This window comes from Salvelinus sp. IW2-2015, unplaced genomic scaffold (genome assembly GCF_002910315.2).
Source record: "Salvelinus sp. IW2-2015 unplaced genomic scaffold, ASM291031v2 Un_scaffold640, whole genome shotgun sequence".
Classification (NCBI taxonomy): domain Eukaryota; kingdom Metazoa; phylum Chordata; class Actinopteri; order Salmoniformes; family Salmonidae; genus Salvelinus; species Salvelinus sp. IW2-2015.
In genome coordinates this window covers 35,309-53,517 of record NW_019942587.1, presented here as the reverse complement: position 1 = coordinate 53,517, position 18,209 = coordinate 35,309, and positions in this window count along the sequence as shown.

The following is an 18,209-nucleotide window of genomic DNA, read 5'->3' as shown; positions in this document are numbered from 1 at the left end:
TTAACAAAAAGTGACTAACAAAAAAAGACCTGTGTTACACTTACCACGTTGGTGATCCACTTGAATCAAAATGCAACACTTCAAAATGTAGCTAACTGTTTGAAAACAGTGTTTAAAAAATACAAGTAATATAATAATTGTTGCAGATGTTTGTGTATATAGCACATTGCAAATTGTCTTTATTTCACTACTGAAGAAGCATGACTCAAATCACCTCATATTTCAAACATCCAGCCTGACAAAAGATACATGTTTTATTATTCCATGCCTCACATTAAGTGAATATTGCCAATACATATTAACAAAGGGGTGTACATTTGGTTTTGATTTTTCATATTTACAGTTCATGTAACATTTAGTAATAATTATTCATGCAACCAACTGACATTTTTTGGGTACAATTATATTGACATTGTTGGGGTGGAAAGTTACTACAGATATTGCAGGAGTTGGTTGCTGATTGTCTCAAGGGTGGGCAGTCAACAAGTTTTGTGTTTTGCGTTTAGCCAGTGAGTTGCCATGGATTACAATTTATTTTGACTGCACGTTTTTCCGTATTGGAGATGAGTTTTGTTTGCGCTCGTTCCAAGGGGACCAGAGTTCTAGAAGCTAGTGAGTTCGAGAAGCTAGTGAGTTCTAGAAGCTAGTGAGTTTTAGGAAGACGAGAGTTCTAGAAGCTAGTGAGTTTTAGGAAGACGTGAATTCTAGAAGCTAGTGAGTTTTAGGAAGAAGAGAGTTCTAGAACTTAGTGAGTTTTAGGAAGACTAGAGTTCTAGAACTTAGTGAGTTTTAGGAAGATGAGAGTTCTAGAACTGGGGGAAAATATATTTGTTGTCTTAAGGTGTTACAGGCTTTGTTTTTTCCATTTATGTTTTGAGGTTGGACTTTATCACGTCTAGCTCGTTTAGCACGTCTAGCTCGTTAGCACGTAGGACGCACTGATTGGTGTCACCTCATTAGTCAGTATGTGTTACACCTGTGCTGGCTTGTCCATCTCGTTAGTGGGAAGGTGTTTCACCTGAGCTGGTCCAGGTTCTATTTAAGAGTGTCTGGCCCAGTGCTCCAGTTGTCTTGATAGATGTGGAGAGTCAACACCTTTAGTTGCTCCACTTTTTTTGGTTTGCTTCCTGTCTTTAAGTTTGMTGTMYGMTTTTCTTTTGTTTGCCTCTTCTTGGGCAGATTTAGTGGGTCTCATGGTGGGTGTCTTTTATGTCCCAGTTTTTGTTACTAGTCAACTTTCAGTGGACACCTCCATAGTGTCTTTCAGAACCCCTCCTGTTTAGTTGTTGTCAGTGACTATTTGATAGTTCCCTCTATAAGGGACATTTTTGGTTTTCTTGCTGGGGAACGTAACAACAAACAATGTAGTAAAACAAGTTTATATTTTGGGTTGGATGTTGCATATTAGTATTTTAATCAATGGCATTTCCTTTGAATGTTCATTAGTCTTTCAGTTGTTAATCTTTTTTATCCTRTTATGTTTGTGGTAAATATTAGTTTTTTCCTATGTGCAAAAGCAACACGTAGCTTGGTCCATCTTAGTATGAAAAACCATTATAAATTCAGTATTTCTTCCACTATCAAAATGTATGGTATTTATGTTTCATCTCACTTGAAAAGAAAATATCTACATTACGTCAAAGGATTAAACTATTAAAAACAAACAAAATTATCAAACAGTTCTGCCTATGTCATGTTCTGTGGCCTTGCCGTTCCATTTCTTGACTGCCCCCTCAACACAGAAAGAACCACATTTAGTCATATTATATAAAACACTCAAAGCAATGGATATGGAGCATCTATGGCCTCAGTTACACCTGGCACCTAAATGTGACTTAGTCTGGATGCAGTCAGGCCACCAAATATGCATCAGCAATGTAAAGAGGTGGGGTGAATGAGTGGGGGAAAGTACATTTTACACAAATTACCTTTATAATATCAAATAACAAATGTGTGTGCCTGAGAGGAAATGAACTTTCATACAGCCAAAAGGGGTGAGAAATTACACCAATATCAGTGGACAATTTGCACTAATGTAAATAAACATGGATTATGGAACATATTCCCTTTTGCTTATGTGATGAACCYTTAAGGGGACATAAATATTTACCATCTTAACCATGTGACCTCTCTGGCTGTAGAAGTGTTCTTCCTAACCAGTCCCTCAACAGCTCTCTGACTGAGCTCCACCCTCACTGGGTCTTCAGAGGAGAGGAAGGCTGAGGAGGGATGGAAGGATGAATGAATCAGTCAGTCAATAAAGCGTAGAGCTGCTGTCTATGCTGTCTGACAAAATCACTATTTTAGTAGTTCGTTAAAGTAAATTAGGCTTTATGACTGCAGAATACCAACTATCAATCACTTAGATCATGTATTTTCAGGTAGAGATACATCCTTGGGACGTCCCTAGCCAGTTGAAGTTGACATTTAAAAATGCTTAGGGGGTAAGGTTAGGGTTAGGGTAGATATATAGATGATAGCATTGACCATTGTCGCATTCCTTCCTTCTGGTCTCTTTTACACGAGCAGGATGGGTTCTGAGCTTCTGACCCACTTGAAGAGTTATGAATTATTCCTTATTATGTTGAAATTGAATGAAACCAATAATGACTTGTTGGAATGCTATATTAATAGTTCAATATATCCCATTATGTTCTTTATGATACAATAGAATAATATATTTAATATGATGTACAATATTCCATGATGTTTCTATATGATAACAATAGAGTAATATATTAATTCATGCCATATACTATTTTTAACAGTTTCACTAATTATTTTCATTTACTTAATCATTATGACACACCCTTTCTATTGTCATTGGTTACACTAATTGCAGCTTTGTCTACATAACCTGGTCCGAGTATTCATGACATCACCCTGAAGAAGCACGTGATGCCGAAGTTGGTAAATACCATTAAATTGCTGGAGTTTACATGGAGTTTATACAATTTGTTTCATACAATGCTCCCATCCGGACTGGTTAGGGATATATGTGCAACATTGTTCTCCAAACATTGTACAAACACCTCCCTGGTTGCCAGAATCATGTCTAGTGCAGTCTATTTTGTCTACTGGTTCGGAGAGGTGCATCCAATTGTTCAGCCATCCCTTAAGTGCGGTGTGATGTGACCAGGCAGTTTGCTTAGCATCAACAATAGCTGGGCCAATAATGGGCAATAAATCCACACGCCATCATTCCTGTTTAATGTCTGAATTCGTGGGACCCTATTGGACGCCCACAGTTGGTGGATGTTATCGTACCCTCGACCAAGAGCGTCACGTTTCTGCCGTCTCCTGGTTGGTCCCGAGCCTCTGTGTCATGTGCACGCCCAGGAGTGTTAGCTGTAACCGTAATAATTGTCAATGGTGTTAATCAGACTGGCCAAAACCAACATGTGCACTGCAGCTCTGCCTTCAAAATGGGGTCAACCGCCTGGCAGGTCCACACATCCACCATACATCAGCAACACCTCTAGTTTGGTTCAGCCCTTCAACGGGCCAGGTGGCATTAATAGTGACATTAGTGATGCAGTCAGTAGTAGGGAGCCTCCCATAGTCTATACCCCTACCTGTACCAGTGATACAGCTGTAATTTCCCCCATACGCCTTAACCCCCCATGGTGCCTTCTGGGGAGGGACTTCTGGGAACACAAGACTCAGAGTTTTACACAGGGTTGAATTTGGCTTATTATGGTAGAAACTTTCCAATATGCACATCCAACCTTCCCCATTACTTAGGGCAAATGGGTGAGTAGCCAGAATGGGTCTGGCATGTCCACATACGACACAGTCCTTTCTATTAAGTGTTTTGGCTGTATACCTCATATAGGCCAACCACATATTCTCCCTACCCTCTTAACCAGTTTCAGTCCCCAATTGGTCACTATCTGAGATGTCTTTCACATTTATTACCTGTACCGGATTGGAGAGCTTAGGTGATGGTGTGGGACTTGGTCTTGAAGTGGTGGAGGAGTCCGGCTGAACCTGGCCCTGGCCTGTTGGAACTGGTGGTGGCTTTGGCAGCACTGTGATGGCAACCATCCCCATCGTATCCCAATCAGATAGTTTAGAACGACCAGCAGTCCTGTAAAGCCCCACCCTCTCCCAGAGAACACATCATCAGCCAGAGACCAAGCCACACTTTCACTTCTATGAACGTACACAGTGATGAGAGGGCGGGGTCAGGGAATCTTCAGTAGAGAGTTGGCCCCCAGTACCCTGTTGGTTCTGGTTCTGCTCCTACCCCTGTGATTGTTCGACAGTGTCAGTGTGTCTTACCCTCCAAGCGCGATATGCCCCCAGGTCGAGTGAATCACCTTCTCCTTTAATTCACCTGTAATGCATAAAATCTTGGACATACAGGTTTTGTTAACAAACAGTTTCTCATTTGTTCTATCTGATTATATCTTTAACTTATGCCTATTTGTTAGCTAGATTTTTTWTTTTTATTAGTTTATTATCCAATAGGCCCCATCCTATCCTAGACCACAATGTACCCATCCCCCTTTTGATACCTGGCTCTGCCCAGGTAACAACCTTACCTATTCTAAATAATAACTTAGGTAAGATTAGTAAAATATTCTTATGTTCTACATTATCATGTAGGAGCGCCCCTTTCATTTTCCACATGTCCAATTCTCCCTTTTGTCTCCATTCAGTAACTGTTATCTACCCATTCTGTTATCTATGTCCTGGCGCCCCTTCCAAAACTCCCTTCTCTGCTCTCAAACCTTCAAGGTCTCAGCAGTGCGGGGAGGGCCCCTCTGTCTGCCCTTTCCCTTATCTGTCTGGTGTCTCACTGTTATCTGAACCCATGGAAGTACAAGACAAAAAAAAAAAAAAAAAACATGTCTATGGTGGCAATTTCTAAAGTCCTTACATAGGTTAAATAAGGTTCTCGATCCTGTCAACAATCCTGAACCACCACAGATAGCCCGCCACTTTATACTATTCACACCATGATCAAATGAGGCCAAAATCACATGCTCCCTGCACCAATGAAATATCTCCTTCAGGAGCCCACTGCACCTTATCCAACAACAACACGAACCTCCACAAGTTGACCAATGGCGCCCTCTAGTGACTTTTCATCCTCCACCAATGTCCACAATATTAATTTTGTATCACCTCAGAAGCCATCAGCCATACCACCACTTCAAAGAAGTGTTATTTATTATATTATACAAAATAAAGAACCCTTTATCTAAAAAATGTACGTATTTATGAAAACTCAGAAAACAAAACTTCAAATATTTCATATGCGAGTGTGTCCCTCTAAGATATTTCCCTCTAACCCAAACGTTTACTGCAAACAAAACATCCTTTAATTATGATAATACCCTCAAATCATTCGTTTTAAATTTCCTCGATGTTTCATGTAACTCATTCAGTCTTTCTCCAAATTGTCTCCCCAAAATACTTTATACCCTGCCATTACACTCACACAACTGTGATAAACGCGTACTGTCCCTTTAAAATAAAACACTCCCAGCCAGCCATACCAGTTTGCGGGCCGTTCATTGTTCCCCATAATGAAAACAGATCATGTTTAGAATACGTTTACTTCTTGTTCGAATTCCCTGGTGTTACCTAACCAAAAACCAATCACTTTTAGCCACTTTTGAAAAGTGACTCAAAGCTATAATGCACGCCTTTTCCCTCTAAATGACACAACCAATTTTCTCTGTCATAATTTGAGGAACGTTTTTGTGTATTCAACGTATTGACGCAGCAAGTCAACCTGCCTCTTGTCAAAGACATATCCCCTATTCAGATTGAGTTCTGCTTTAAATTCTATCGAAAAAGTAAAACCAACTGAACTTCCCAACTTTCTATACCCCAAAATTTAAACGTACCATGTTCTATGCTAAATTTATATCGTATGTCAATCGATTCATAAAAAATATAACATCAGTGTTTTTAATACCTTCTCTATCTCCTGCCCTGCCATCATCTGGTGATTTTATTTGGAAAATGTTAAACAAAAATTTAAAATAAAATAAAGAATAAAAATAAAATGTACTCCCTAGTTTTATTTTAAAGATATGGTATGTTAATACAATCGCTAGTTCATATGAAAACCTGGCCCTATTCTGTCCCTACGTTTTATAGATGCACCAATCAACTTCCCCAAAAATATGTTCACCCCAACCAACGCCCAATGTGTTCTTACAAAGCTTATGTTAAACAAATGTATCTCCGTGTAGACTGTGTGTCCCTTAACACACATAGCAATAATGTACCACACTCATACAGTGAACTTGTCTTATATCCAATACACCATGTTTCAGTCAGTAAACTTGTCTTATTTCCAAAATACTGCCGTTCGATGGTTTGCGCTAACCACCCAACTTGTCTTATATCCAATACTTTGCCATTTACTTGTACCAGGAACTTGTCTTATTTCTAGTATATTGCCGTTCAGTTTAAGGGCTGAACTTGTTTTATTTCCAATATCCTGCTGTTCCTGGCGGTTATATTGCCGTTCACTTCTCACTCGCACGGTAAACTTGTCTTATATCCAGTATACCATAATCAAAATCCGTGAACCCAGTATATTGCCGTTCAGTTTAATTCTGAACTTGTCTTATTTCCAATATCCTACCGTTCACGGTGGTTATACTGCCGCTTACCCACACACACACTTGTAGATTCAATAGTCTACTTTGGTACATTTCAGTCGGCTCTACACGGACATTAATCTTCATTCATTCATGCAGGCTTTTAATTCACAACTATCATCCAAAACATTCATCCTTACATTGATATTTTTCAAATCACGTTGATCAACTTGAAATTGCATTTCCCATCGATTGTTTTCACAATAATTTTTTTTAATGATAACTTTACTCTATTCTATTAAAATTTGGTAACTTACATCAGACAGGTGATCTCACAAAATGAATTTGGATAACGCCAATATGCCGAGTTTCAGTTATTACAATAGGTATCGGTATATTCGGTCCRGMGTGGCTCAGTTGGTAGAGCKTGGCGCTTGCAACGCCAGGGTTGTGGGTTCATTCCCCACYGGGGGACCAGGATGAATATGTATGAACTTTCCAATTTGTAAGTCGCTCTGGATAAGAGCGTCAGCTAAATGACTTAAATGTAAAATGTAAATGTATCTGCTTACCTGTTTTTAGTAGACCGGTCTTTTTGTGAGAAAACACCGTCCGACGACAGCAATGGCCAATCGGCTGGCGCGTCAATGTCCAGCGAAGTCCTGTCCCAGATCACGTCGAGGTGTCACCAATTGTTAGGGTTGCGTCAATTCAATCTGGTATAAGGACAAGTATGACAATGAGTCACTAATTGTATGCTATGTATTTTTTATTAACTAAGTAATAAATGGCAAATGCAACTTTCGTATATACGGGTTCACTGCACCACCCCGCAGGGTGGAACAAGGAACACCTGACTTGTTCCTGACAAAGATATTATAATATACTCATGACAGAGATAGTTCCCGCTTCCGAGCCGGCCTGTCGGAGTAGAGACTGGGTGTGGTTTAGACTCACCCAGCCTATCGCCGGCGCTCAGGCTAGTCCTAGCCTCTTTGCGCTCTTTGGTGTCCCGGCGCTGTTGCTGTGTAGATTACGCTCCCTCACCCCAGAGACTGAGGTCAGACAGCTCTGCAACATTGTCTGAGCTATTTGCACCTGTATACAAAAGCACACTGTTCTCGCTCAAGGCTAACCACAGCTTCCCAGCACACTTATCTGGGGCTAACTGTTACTTCCAGCACACACACACAGACACCCAGGCGCCCAGGCCAACAGTTGCTAATATTCAATCACATTGAGTATTCAATCACAATCACATATAGTATTGGGTTGTAGTGCATAATTCAGAACCTCACAGTGTCCACATCACTAACAAACTATCATGGTCCAAGCACACCAAGACAGTCGTGAAGAGGGCACGACAAAACCTATTCCCCCTCAGGAGACTGAAAAGATTTAGTATGGGTCCTCAAATCCTCAAAAGGTTCTACAGCTGCACCATCGAGAGCATCCTGACTGGTTGCATCCCTGCCTGGTATAGCAACTGCTCTGCCTCCGACCACAAGGCACTACAGAGGGTAGTGCGAACAGCCCAGTACATCACTGAGGCCAAGCTTTCTGCCATCCAGGACCTCTATCCCAGGCGGTGTCAGAGGAAGGCTCCGCCCCACTCTCTGTTATCATCTATGCATAGTCACTTTAATACCTCTACCTACATGTACATATTACCTCAATTACCTCGACTAACCGGTGCCCCCGCACATTGACTCTGTACCAGTACCCCCTGTATATAGTCTAGATATTGTTATTTAACTTCTGCTCTTTAATTATTTGTTCCTTTTATTTTCTATTCTTATTTGTACTTTTTAAAACTGCGTTGTTGGTTAGGGGCTTGTAAGTAAGAATTTCACTGTAAGATACAATTTGATTTGATAGACTCATAGTACAGAAGGAATGACTGACTGCCCAGTTCAACATCAGTTCACCGTCTCACATCATACTTTATTGGAGCAGCAGCAGCTGACTTGATCGTTGATGCTAATCAGCATGTTTGAATCTGAGAGAAAATAAAGCCGACTACACTCTAAAAATGAAGGGTTCAACTGGAGTTGTTCTCAGATCCCCTAAGAACCGTAGGGTTCTTGGTCAATGAAAAACAGCCCCAAAAGGTTCTTCAAAGAACTTGTTAGAAGGTGGGTTCATAGAGGAACCTCCGTTGTTGCTYGACTTCTTCCGGGAACTTCGCAATTACAACTGAAAACGATGGTGGCACGTTTGGATGCGACAACAAGTTAAAAAGGTTAAGTTGGGTTGATGTTTGGCTCTGAATATGTCTRGAAATAATTTATATATAATAATATAACATACTAATAATGAATAACGAAGACAATGATGGTTTCTGTGAATAGCTTCCATAACGTTACTATAGCTAATTAAGGTAAATATTAGAAAGCCGGGTTTGACCGTCGGCGTTGTATGAGCTGCAGTACAGTACCGTTATATAGCTAGCTAACGTTATGTCCTAACTAGGCACAACTAGGTTTGGATTATTTCGTCAACTATAATCTTTCCCATATATTGTATATCGTTTCCATAAAGCCAATATGGCTTTACAGTCATTAACGTAAGTTTCCAATCTAGAGCAGTTCTCACTTTTGTGATAATGAACTAGCTAACGTTAACTAACTAAGGATGGTGACCTGTCCAGACGAGATGTTACAACGAACTGAATCGTCAATGGAGGTCTTCCTCTTTATATAGCCTGCTACAGCATGCAATACTATTAACTCACAAGGGGGCATAACGTTACATGGACAATACTGTCCCATTTTGGAGACGTTACATGTACAATACTATCCCATTGAGTTAACGTTACATGTACAATACTATCCCATTTTGGAAACGTTACATGNATACTATCCCATTTTGGAAACGTTACATGGACAATACTATCCCATTTTGGAAACGTTACATGTACAATACTATCCCATTTTGGAAACGTTACATGTACAATACTATCCCATTTTGGAAACGTTACATACTATCCCATTTTGGAAACGTTACATGGACAATACTATCCCATTTTGGAAACGTTACATGTCCGCCCCCTTCTGGAAGGAAATTAATAGCTTAGATGGTAGCTGTAGATGGGATTCAAATGCATAATAGTATTTATACAGTGTCTAGACTACCTCTATTTGTCACGCCCTGGCCTTAGTTATCTTTGTTTTCTTTATTATTTTAGTTAGGTCAGGGTGTGACATGGGGGATGTTTGTGTGTTTTTGTCTAGTCTAGGGTGTTTGTATTGTCTTGTGGGTTTTGTAGAGTTCATGGGGTTGTGTTCAGTGTAGGTGTTTATGTAAGTCTATGGTTTCCTGCGATTCGGTCTTCTCAATTAGCAGACAGATGTCCTATCATTGTCTCTGATTGGGAGCCATATTTAGGCAGCCATAGGCATTAGGTACGTTTGTGGTAATTGTCTATGTCTTGACGTTAGTTGCTTGTGTCTGCACTTTCGTTTTGATAGCTTCACGGTCGTTTGTTGTTTTGTCTAGTTTGATTAGTGTTCGTTTCTTCTTCATAAAAAAGAAGATGTATTTATATCACGCTGCGCCTTGGTCCTCTTTCACCTAACGACGATCGTGACAGAATTACCCACCATACCAGGACCAAGCAGTGTGATACAAGGCAGCAGCAGCGAACGCAGGACTATAGGAATTGGGAGGAAATTCTGGACAGCGGAGGACCCTGGCACAACCGGGAGAATATCGCGCGCCTCTCGTGAAGAGCTGGAGGCAGCTAAAGCCGAGAGGCGGCGGTATGAGGAGGCAGCACGGAAGCGAGCTGGAAGCCTGAGAGTAGCCCCTAAAATTTCTTGGGGGTGGCTACAAGGGAGTGTGGCGAAGTCAGGTTAGGAGACCTGCGCCAACTCCCGAGCTTACCGTGGAGAGCGAGAGTACGGGCAGACACCGTGTTATGCGGTAAAGCGCACGGTGTCTCCTGTATGTGTGCTTAGCCGGTGCGGTACATTCCAGCTCCACGTATCGGCCGGGCTAGATTGAGCATTGAGCCAGGTGCCATGAAGCCGGCTCAACGTGTCTGGTCTCCAGTGCGGTCTCATCGGGCCGGCATACATGGCACCAGCCTTACGCATGGTGTCCCCGGTTGCGCCAACACAGCCCAGTGCGGGTTATTCCACCTCCCCGCACTGGTCGGGCTACGGGGGCATTCAACCAGTAAGGTTGGGCAGGCTCGGGTGCTCAAGGGAGCCAGTACGCCTGCACGGTCCAGTATATCCGGCGCCACCTCCCGCCCCAGCCCAGTACCACAGTGCCAACACACACGCACCAGGCTTCCAGTGTGTCTCCAGAGCCCTGTCCTCCTCCACGCACTCGCCCTGTGGTGCGTGTCTCCAGCCCATAACACCAGTTCCGGCACCCACGCACCAAGCCTCCTGTGCGTCTCCAGAGCCCTGTGCGCCCTGTTGCTGCTCCCGCACTAGCCTTGAGGTGCGTGTCCTTAGCCCGGTACCTCCAGTTCCGGCACCACGCACCAGCGCTACTGTGCGCCTCAGCCGGCCAGAGCTGCCGTCTGCCCAGAGCCATCTGAGCTGCCTGCCTGCCCAGAGCCATCTGAGCTGCCTGCCTGCCCAGAGCCATCTGAGCCTGCCTGCCTGCCCAGAGCCATCTGAGCTGCCTGCCTGCCCAGAGCCATCTGAGCGCCTGCCTGCCCAGAGCCATCTGAGCTGCCTGCCTGCCCAGCGCCATCTGAGCCGCCCGTCTGTCCCGAGCCGTCAGAGCCGCCAGCCAGTCAGGAGCCGCCAGAGCCGCCAGCCAGTCAGGAGCTGCCAGAGCCGCCAGCCAGTCAGGAGCTGCCAGAGCCGCCAGCCACAGGAGCTGCCTGAGCCGCCAGCCAGTCAGGAGCTGCCGGAGCCGCCCCCAGTCAGGACTGCCGGAGCCGCCCGCCAGTCAGGAGCTGCGGAGCCGCCCGCCAGTCAGGAGCTGCCCGCCAGTTATGAGCTGCCTTCCAGTCATGAGCTGCGCGCCAGTCATGAGCTGCCGCCAGTCATGAGCTGCCCTCCAGTCATGAGCTGCCCTCCAGTCATGACTGCCCTCCAGTCATGAGCTGCCCTCCAGTCATGAGCTGCCCTCCAGTCATGAGCTGCCTTCCAGTCATGAGCTGCCTTCCAGTCATGAGCTGCCTTCCAGTCATGAGTCTGCCCTCCAGTCATGAGCTGCCACTCAGTCCGGAGCTGCCACTCAGTCCGGAGCTGCCATTCAGTCCGGAGCTCATTCTCGGAGTCTCTGTCCTGAGTACCTCTCTGTCCTGAGCTACCTCTATGTCCTAAGCTACCTCTCGGTTCGGAGCTGTCTCCTCAGTCTGATGGGGCCCTTTGTGAGGGTTCCTAGCCAAGGTGTGGCGAGGGTCGCCACTCAAAGGATGCTAAGGAGGGGGACAAAGACAATGGTGGAGTGGTGTCCTCGTCCAGCGCCGGAGCCGCCACTGCGGACAGATGCCCACCCAGACCCTCCCCTAGAGTTTTAGGGGGTGCGTTCGGAGTCCGCACCTCAGGAGGGGGTACTGTCACGTTCTGACCATAGTTCTTGTGTGTTTTGCTTGTTTTAGTGTTGGTCAGGATGTGAGCTGGGTGGGCATTCTATGTTGTGTGTCTAGTTTGTCTGTTCTATGTTTGGCCTAATATGGTTCTCAATCAGAGGCAGATGTTTTGTGTTGTCTCTGATTGGGAAATCATATATAGGTGGCTTGTTTTGTGTTGGGGTTTGTGGGTGGTTGTTTCCTGTCTTTGTGTTTTCTCTGCACAAGATAGGGCTGTATCGGTTTTGCCACATTTTGTTATTTTGTATCGTGTTAAAGTGTTCACTGTTTATGTTTTATTAAACATGTTGAGCACTGGCTACGCTGCGTGTTGGTCCGATCCCTGTTACACCCTCTCTTCTCGTGAAGAGAGGGAAGGCTGCCGTTACATGTATAAACACCATGGGACCATGCAGCCGTCATACCGCTCAGGAAGGAGAAGCCTTCTGTCTCCTAGACATGAACGTACTTTGGTGCGAAAAGTGCAAATCAATCCCAAAACAACAGCAAAGGACCCTGTGAAGATGCTGGAGGAAACAGGTACAAAAGTATCTATATCCACAGTAAAACGAGTCCTATATAGACATAACCTGAAAGGCTGCTCAGCAAGGAAGAAGCCACTGGTCCAAAACCGTCATAAAAAATCTAGAATACAGTTTGCAACTGCACATATGGACAAAGATTGTACTTTTTGGAGAATTGTACTCTGGTCTGATGAAACAAAAATAAAACTGTTTGGCCATAATGACCATCGTTATGTTTGGAGGAAAAAGGGGGAGGCTTGCAAGGTGAAGGACACCATCCAACCGTGAAGGACGTGTGTGGCAGCATCATGTTGTGGGGTGCTTTGCTGCTGGAGGGACTGGTGCACTTCACAAAATAGATGGCATCATGAGGTAGTGGATATGAAAATTATGTGGATATGTTGAAGCAAAATCTGAAGACATCAGTCAGGAAGTTAAAGCTTGGTCACAAATGCGTCTTCCAAATGGACAATGACCCCAAGTAATACTTCCAAAGTTGTAGCAAAATGGCTTAATGAACAACTGTCCACAACTAGGTAAGTTAGTCTTGGAGCGGGGGCGTTTTAAAATCGCACACAGTCCACAACTCAGGTAATGTGGAGACATTCTGTACAGGATGCAGGGGTCCTTGGCGATAGGGGCCCAACACAATATATTAATGACAGTAGCAAAGGCACTCCAACGCAGAATAGAGTGAATAATGGCACATGTTACATCAGCGTGTTTCGATACACTCAGGTATTATGATACGAGAAAGGGGAATGACAGTAGCGATGACTCAGACGTTGAGTTTGTTAGTGGCAACACATGTAGAGAGCTGCAGCTCAACCCTGTTAAAGCTGCAGTTGCGCAACTTCTGTGCAAGAGGCTGAAGGTGCAGTGCAAGCAGCAGTCTGTAATTCTTACAGCTGCTGGTGAGTTAGGGGCTCTTTGTAAGAATGTAAAAATAAAATGAGACGGAAATTGTTTCTTCAGAGCGGTCAGTGAAGCGGTGTGTGGTACAGATGAGTATCATGGAACAATTCGAAATGTCGTGGTGAAGCAGCTAGAAAGCAACGATGGTACATATAGGAGCATTTTGAGAATGGGTTACCGTTCAGTGTCAGAATATATTATCAAATCCAAAATGAGATCTCTAGGTAGTTGGGCGACCGAAGTGGAGTTTCAAGCAGCAACAGATTGTTTGGGTGTAAGCATATATACATACTACACCGACCGTTGGCTTGAATACAGTTGTAACGGTTTACAGGTGTCTAACAAGGGGATTTATTTGGAGAATCGTGGGAACCATTATGAGACAGTTGTTTGCGTCAAGAGGCCTCAGATGCAGTCTTGTTATGGATACTGCAAAGTAGATGCAAGTGGGAACAATGTTACACCACAAATATTCAAGTCTTCAGCCTCCAACTCGCCCGATTCTGAGAGAGCTTGGCGAGCAACAAGGTCCAGTGAATACAATGATTGAATGTGTGAGGATGAGCCCGGATACTGGCAAGAGGACGATGAGCATGAACACGAAACTCCGGGTGATGACTCGGAGGATACCAGGGACCACGAAGCCGAAACTCGTCACCAATACAATTCCAACAACAACCGTCTGCACAACGACAAGGTTTACGACAATGACGAGGTTTACGACAACGACGAGGTTGACGACACGGTTGGTGCTGAGGAAGATGCGAGACAAAGATAGCAGATGCAACGTAAGCTTAATTGGTCACTATTGAACAGATCATGGCTTTCATTTTTGGAATGGCTGGGTGAGCGCTGGTGGGGCTCGGTCTCTGAAGAGCAGATTAGCTCTTTCATGGATTAAGATTCGCGCTGGAGATATTGTCATCGCAGCACACTTTGGTGACACGCCCGGAGGAGGGTGTTCGGTTACGGTGAAGACCAATGACGCAGTCAAATCAAATCAAATTTTATTTGTCACATACACATGGTTAGCAGATGTTAATGCGAGTGTAGCGAAATGCTTGTGCTTCTAGTTCCGACAATGCAGTAATAACCAACGAGTAATCTAACCTAACAATTCCACAACTACTACCTTATACACACAAAGGGATAAAGAATATGTACATAAAGATATATGAATGAGTGATGGTACAGAACGGCATAGGCGAGATGCAGTAGATGGTATCGAGTACAGTATATACATATGAGATGAGTAATGTAGGGTATGTAAACATAAAAGTGCATAGTTTAAAGTGGCTAGTGATGCATGTATTACATAAAGATGGCAAGATGCAGTAGATGATATAGAGTACAGTATATACATATACATTATATTAAGTGGCATTGTTTAAAGTGGCTAGTGATACATTTTTGATCAATTTTCATCAATTCCATTATTAAAGTGAGCTGGAGTTGAGTCAGTATGTTGGCAGCAGCCACTCGATGTTAGTGGTGGCTGTTTAACAGTCTGATGGCCTTGTGATAGAAGCTGTTTTTCAGTCTCGTCGGCCCGCTGCTTTTATGACCTGTACTGACCTCGCCTTCTGGATACATAGCGTGCGGGTGAACAGCATGGGCTCGGCGGTGGTTGTTGCTGCGATGATCTTATTGGACTTCCTGTGACATCGGGTGGTGTAGGTGTCCTGGAGGGCAGGTAGTTTGCCCGTGATGCGTTGTGCAGGAACACTCTCTACCCCTCTGGGAGCCTTACGGTTGTGGGCGGAGCAGTTGCCGTACCAGGCGGTGATACAGCCCAACAGGATGCTCTCGATTGTGCATCATGTAGAAGTTTGTGAGTGCTTTTGGTGACAAGCCGAATTGTCTTCAGCCTCCTGCTGCGCCTTCTTCACAACGCTGTCTGTGTGGGTGGACGCAATTCAGTTTTGTCCGTGATGTGTACGCCGAGGAACTTAAAACTTACTACCCTCTCCACTACTGTCCGTCGATGCGGATAGGGGGATGCTCCACTCTGCCTGTTTCCTGAGTCCACAGATCATGCTCCTTTGTTTTGTTGATGTGGTGAGTGTGAGGTTATTTTCCTGACACTGGCGCGTCTCGTCCTGGCCGTCTCGCTGGTTGTTGGTAATCAAGCCTACCACTGTAGTGTCGTCCGCAAAACTTGATGATTGAGTTGGAGGCGTTGCATGGCCACACCGAGTCGTGTATGACAGGGAGTACAGGAGAGGCCTCAGACGCACGCCTTGTGGGGCCCCAGTGTTGAGGATCAGCGGGGTGGAGATGTTTGTTACCCACCCTCACACCTGGGGGCGGCCACGTTCAGGAAGTCCAGTACCAACAGTATGGCACAGGGCGGGGTCGAGACCCAGGGTCTCGAGGCTTGGATGATGAGTTTGGAGTGGTTACTTGTGTTTAAATGCTGAGGCTGTAGTCAGAGATGGAACAGCATATCTCAACAGTAGGTATTCCTCTTGTCCAGATGGGTTAGGCGAGTGTGGTTGCGATTGCGTCGTCTGTGGACCTATTGGGTCGGTAAGCAAATTGGAGTGGTCTAGATGGTGTCAGGTAGGGTGGAGGTGATATGGTCCTTTGACTAGTCTTCAAAGCACTTCATGAGTGAGGAATGAGTGCTACGTGGGCGTAGTCGTTTAGCTCAGTTACCTTAGCTTTCTTTGGAACAGGAACAATGGTGGCCCTCCTTTGACAGCATAGTGGGAACTCGAGGGCAGCATGAGGATTAAGGATATTGATTGAATATTGTCAGTAAACAACTAACAGCCAGCTTGGTTGGCACATGCTCTGAGGACGCGGCTGGGAATGCCGTCTGGGCCTGCAGCCTTGCGAGGGTTAACACGTTTAAATGTTTTACTCACCTCGGCTGCAGTGAAGGAGAGCCCGCAGGTTTTGGTAGCGGGCCGTGACAGTGGCACTGTATTGTCCTCAAAGCGAGCAAAAAAGTTATTGAGTCTGTCTGGGAGCAAGACATCCTGGTCCGCGACGGGGCTGGTTTTCTTTCTGTAATCCGTGATTGACTGTGATTGACTGTCACGGATCAATACCTTTAGAGGTAGAGGTGGCTGTCGAATGTATGATTCTGATATGTACAGGTAAGTTCATTGTGTGTGTGGGGCGGTTGGCGTCCATGTTTGTGTCCGTACTCTGAGGTGCATTTGAATATGAATGAGCAGCAGTGTTGTGATGTGTCCTATCCCGTCCTTGCAGAGTGATCTTCCTTGGCCTCATCACATGTCTCAGTGGCTCCTCCTTAGGAGGGAGGGGGACAGCACCATGGGACAGACCCCACACTCATCGCTAGAGATTGAACTTCAGACTCCCTCCAAAACCACTGAACCCCTCAACACACCGAAAGAGGTTACGGTGCACACCCTTAGAGGGAGCCGGAACAGGATAACTCCCTCCAAACTCACAAAGACACAGAGGAGGAGGAACTATCCAACACCCAGGGAGAGAGAATGAGTGACCTCAGCCGAACACAGTCAGAAAGAGGAGGTGGAAGAGGCGTTAGATAGAGGAGGAGGTTACCCCAGAGGCCATTCCTCCTGTTCATGTGGGCAAGAAAGAGCAGAAGGCTTCTGATCAGCCAAATGGCAGGCAGAGGGAGAGATCATAGTGATTCACACCCACAGAGAGAAAGACAACCCACACAACCTCTTGGTTGAGATGAACCACACAGAGGTAGAGGCAGAGAGTCTTCAGGGCTAGCCAGTCAGCCTGCCTACTCTGATCCTCAAGTCAATTGTATTTAAATTCATGTTCATTAAAGATTTTTATTCAAGAATTGAAAAGTCCCATTTACTTAATGATCATTTCTCACTGTCTTCAACCCCCAAGAACCAGGGTGAGTCTGGGTCACCCTTTTACTGGGCAAACATAACTTGCATATCGTCATAGACTAGGCCGAAACGTTAATCTTTTAACCTTGCCTGAATAAAACAATGCTTTTTTAAATAGTGAGCAAGAGTTGCGCTTTCTCCTTTTCTATGATGATAAAAATTTGTTGCACCTCAACTTAARGATGGATGACCTCCGTTTTTTTCTTTTTAAATGTACTAAATAAATTATTAAAAGCATTAAAATTGGGTATTTACACAACCTACTCCACACTTGCAAAGTGAACGTTTATAGAAAAGTTCTGAAATTAAGTAGTAAACAGAAGAAAAGCAGAATTTAATCCAATCATAATGCAAATAATTTAATGGTCTATGGTTCAATCCCATTTCTGAAGGTCTGATGAATAATTATTGTTCCTCCTCTTCCTTGTGGCAGGCGCAACAGCACACTGCCCTCCAAAGCCTGCAGAGAAATCGCCAGACTGCCCCTTTCCTAGCTCTGCATGGAACATCCAGTGTCACGTCCTTGGTGACGTGTGGGGTGACATCCGGGATGACCACAGCAACATCATCTGGAAAGGGAAAAAAGAGGAACAGAATGTAAACAAATGCAAACCGTAGGTTCTAAACACTGGCCAGTTGAAAGGTTCTGCTAAGATGTCATGACAAACGGCACCTGTCAGAGTGCTCTCTAAGTGTTACTCACCTGCTTGGATGTCAGCTGGCAGAGTGGCGAAGACGGCCATCGTGAGAGTCCTTTCTTCAGGTGTGACGTCCACAACCTCCAAGAGGGAAGCGATGGGCTCTGCCTCTGTGT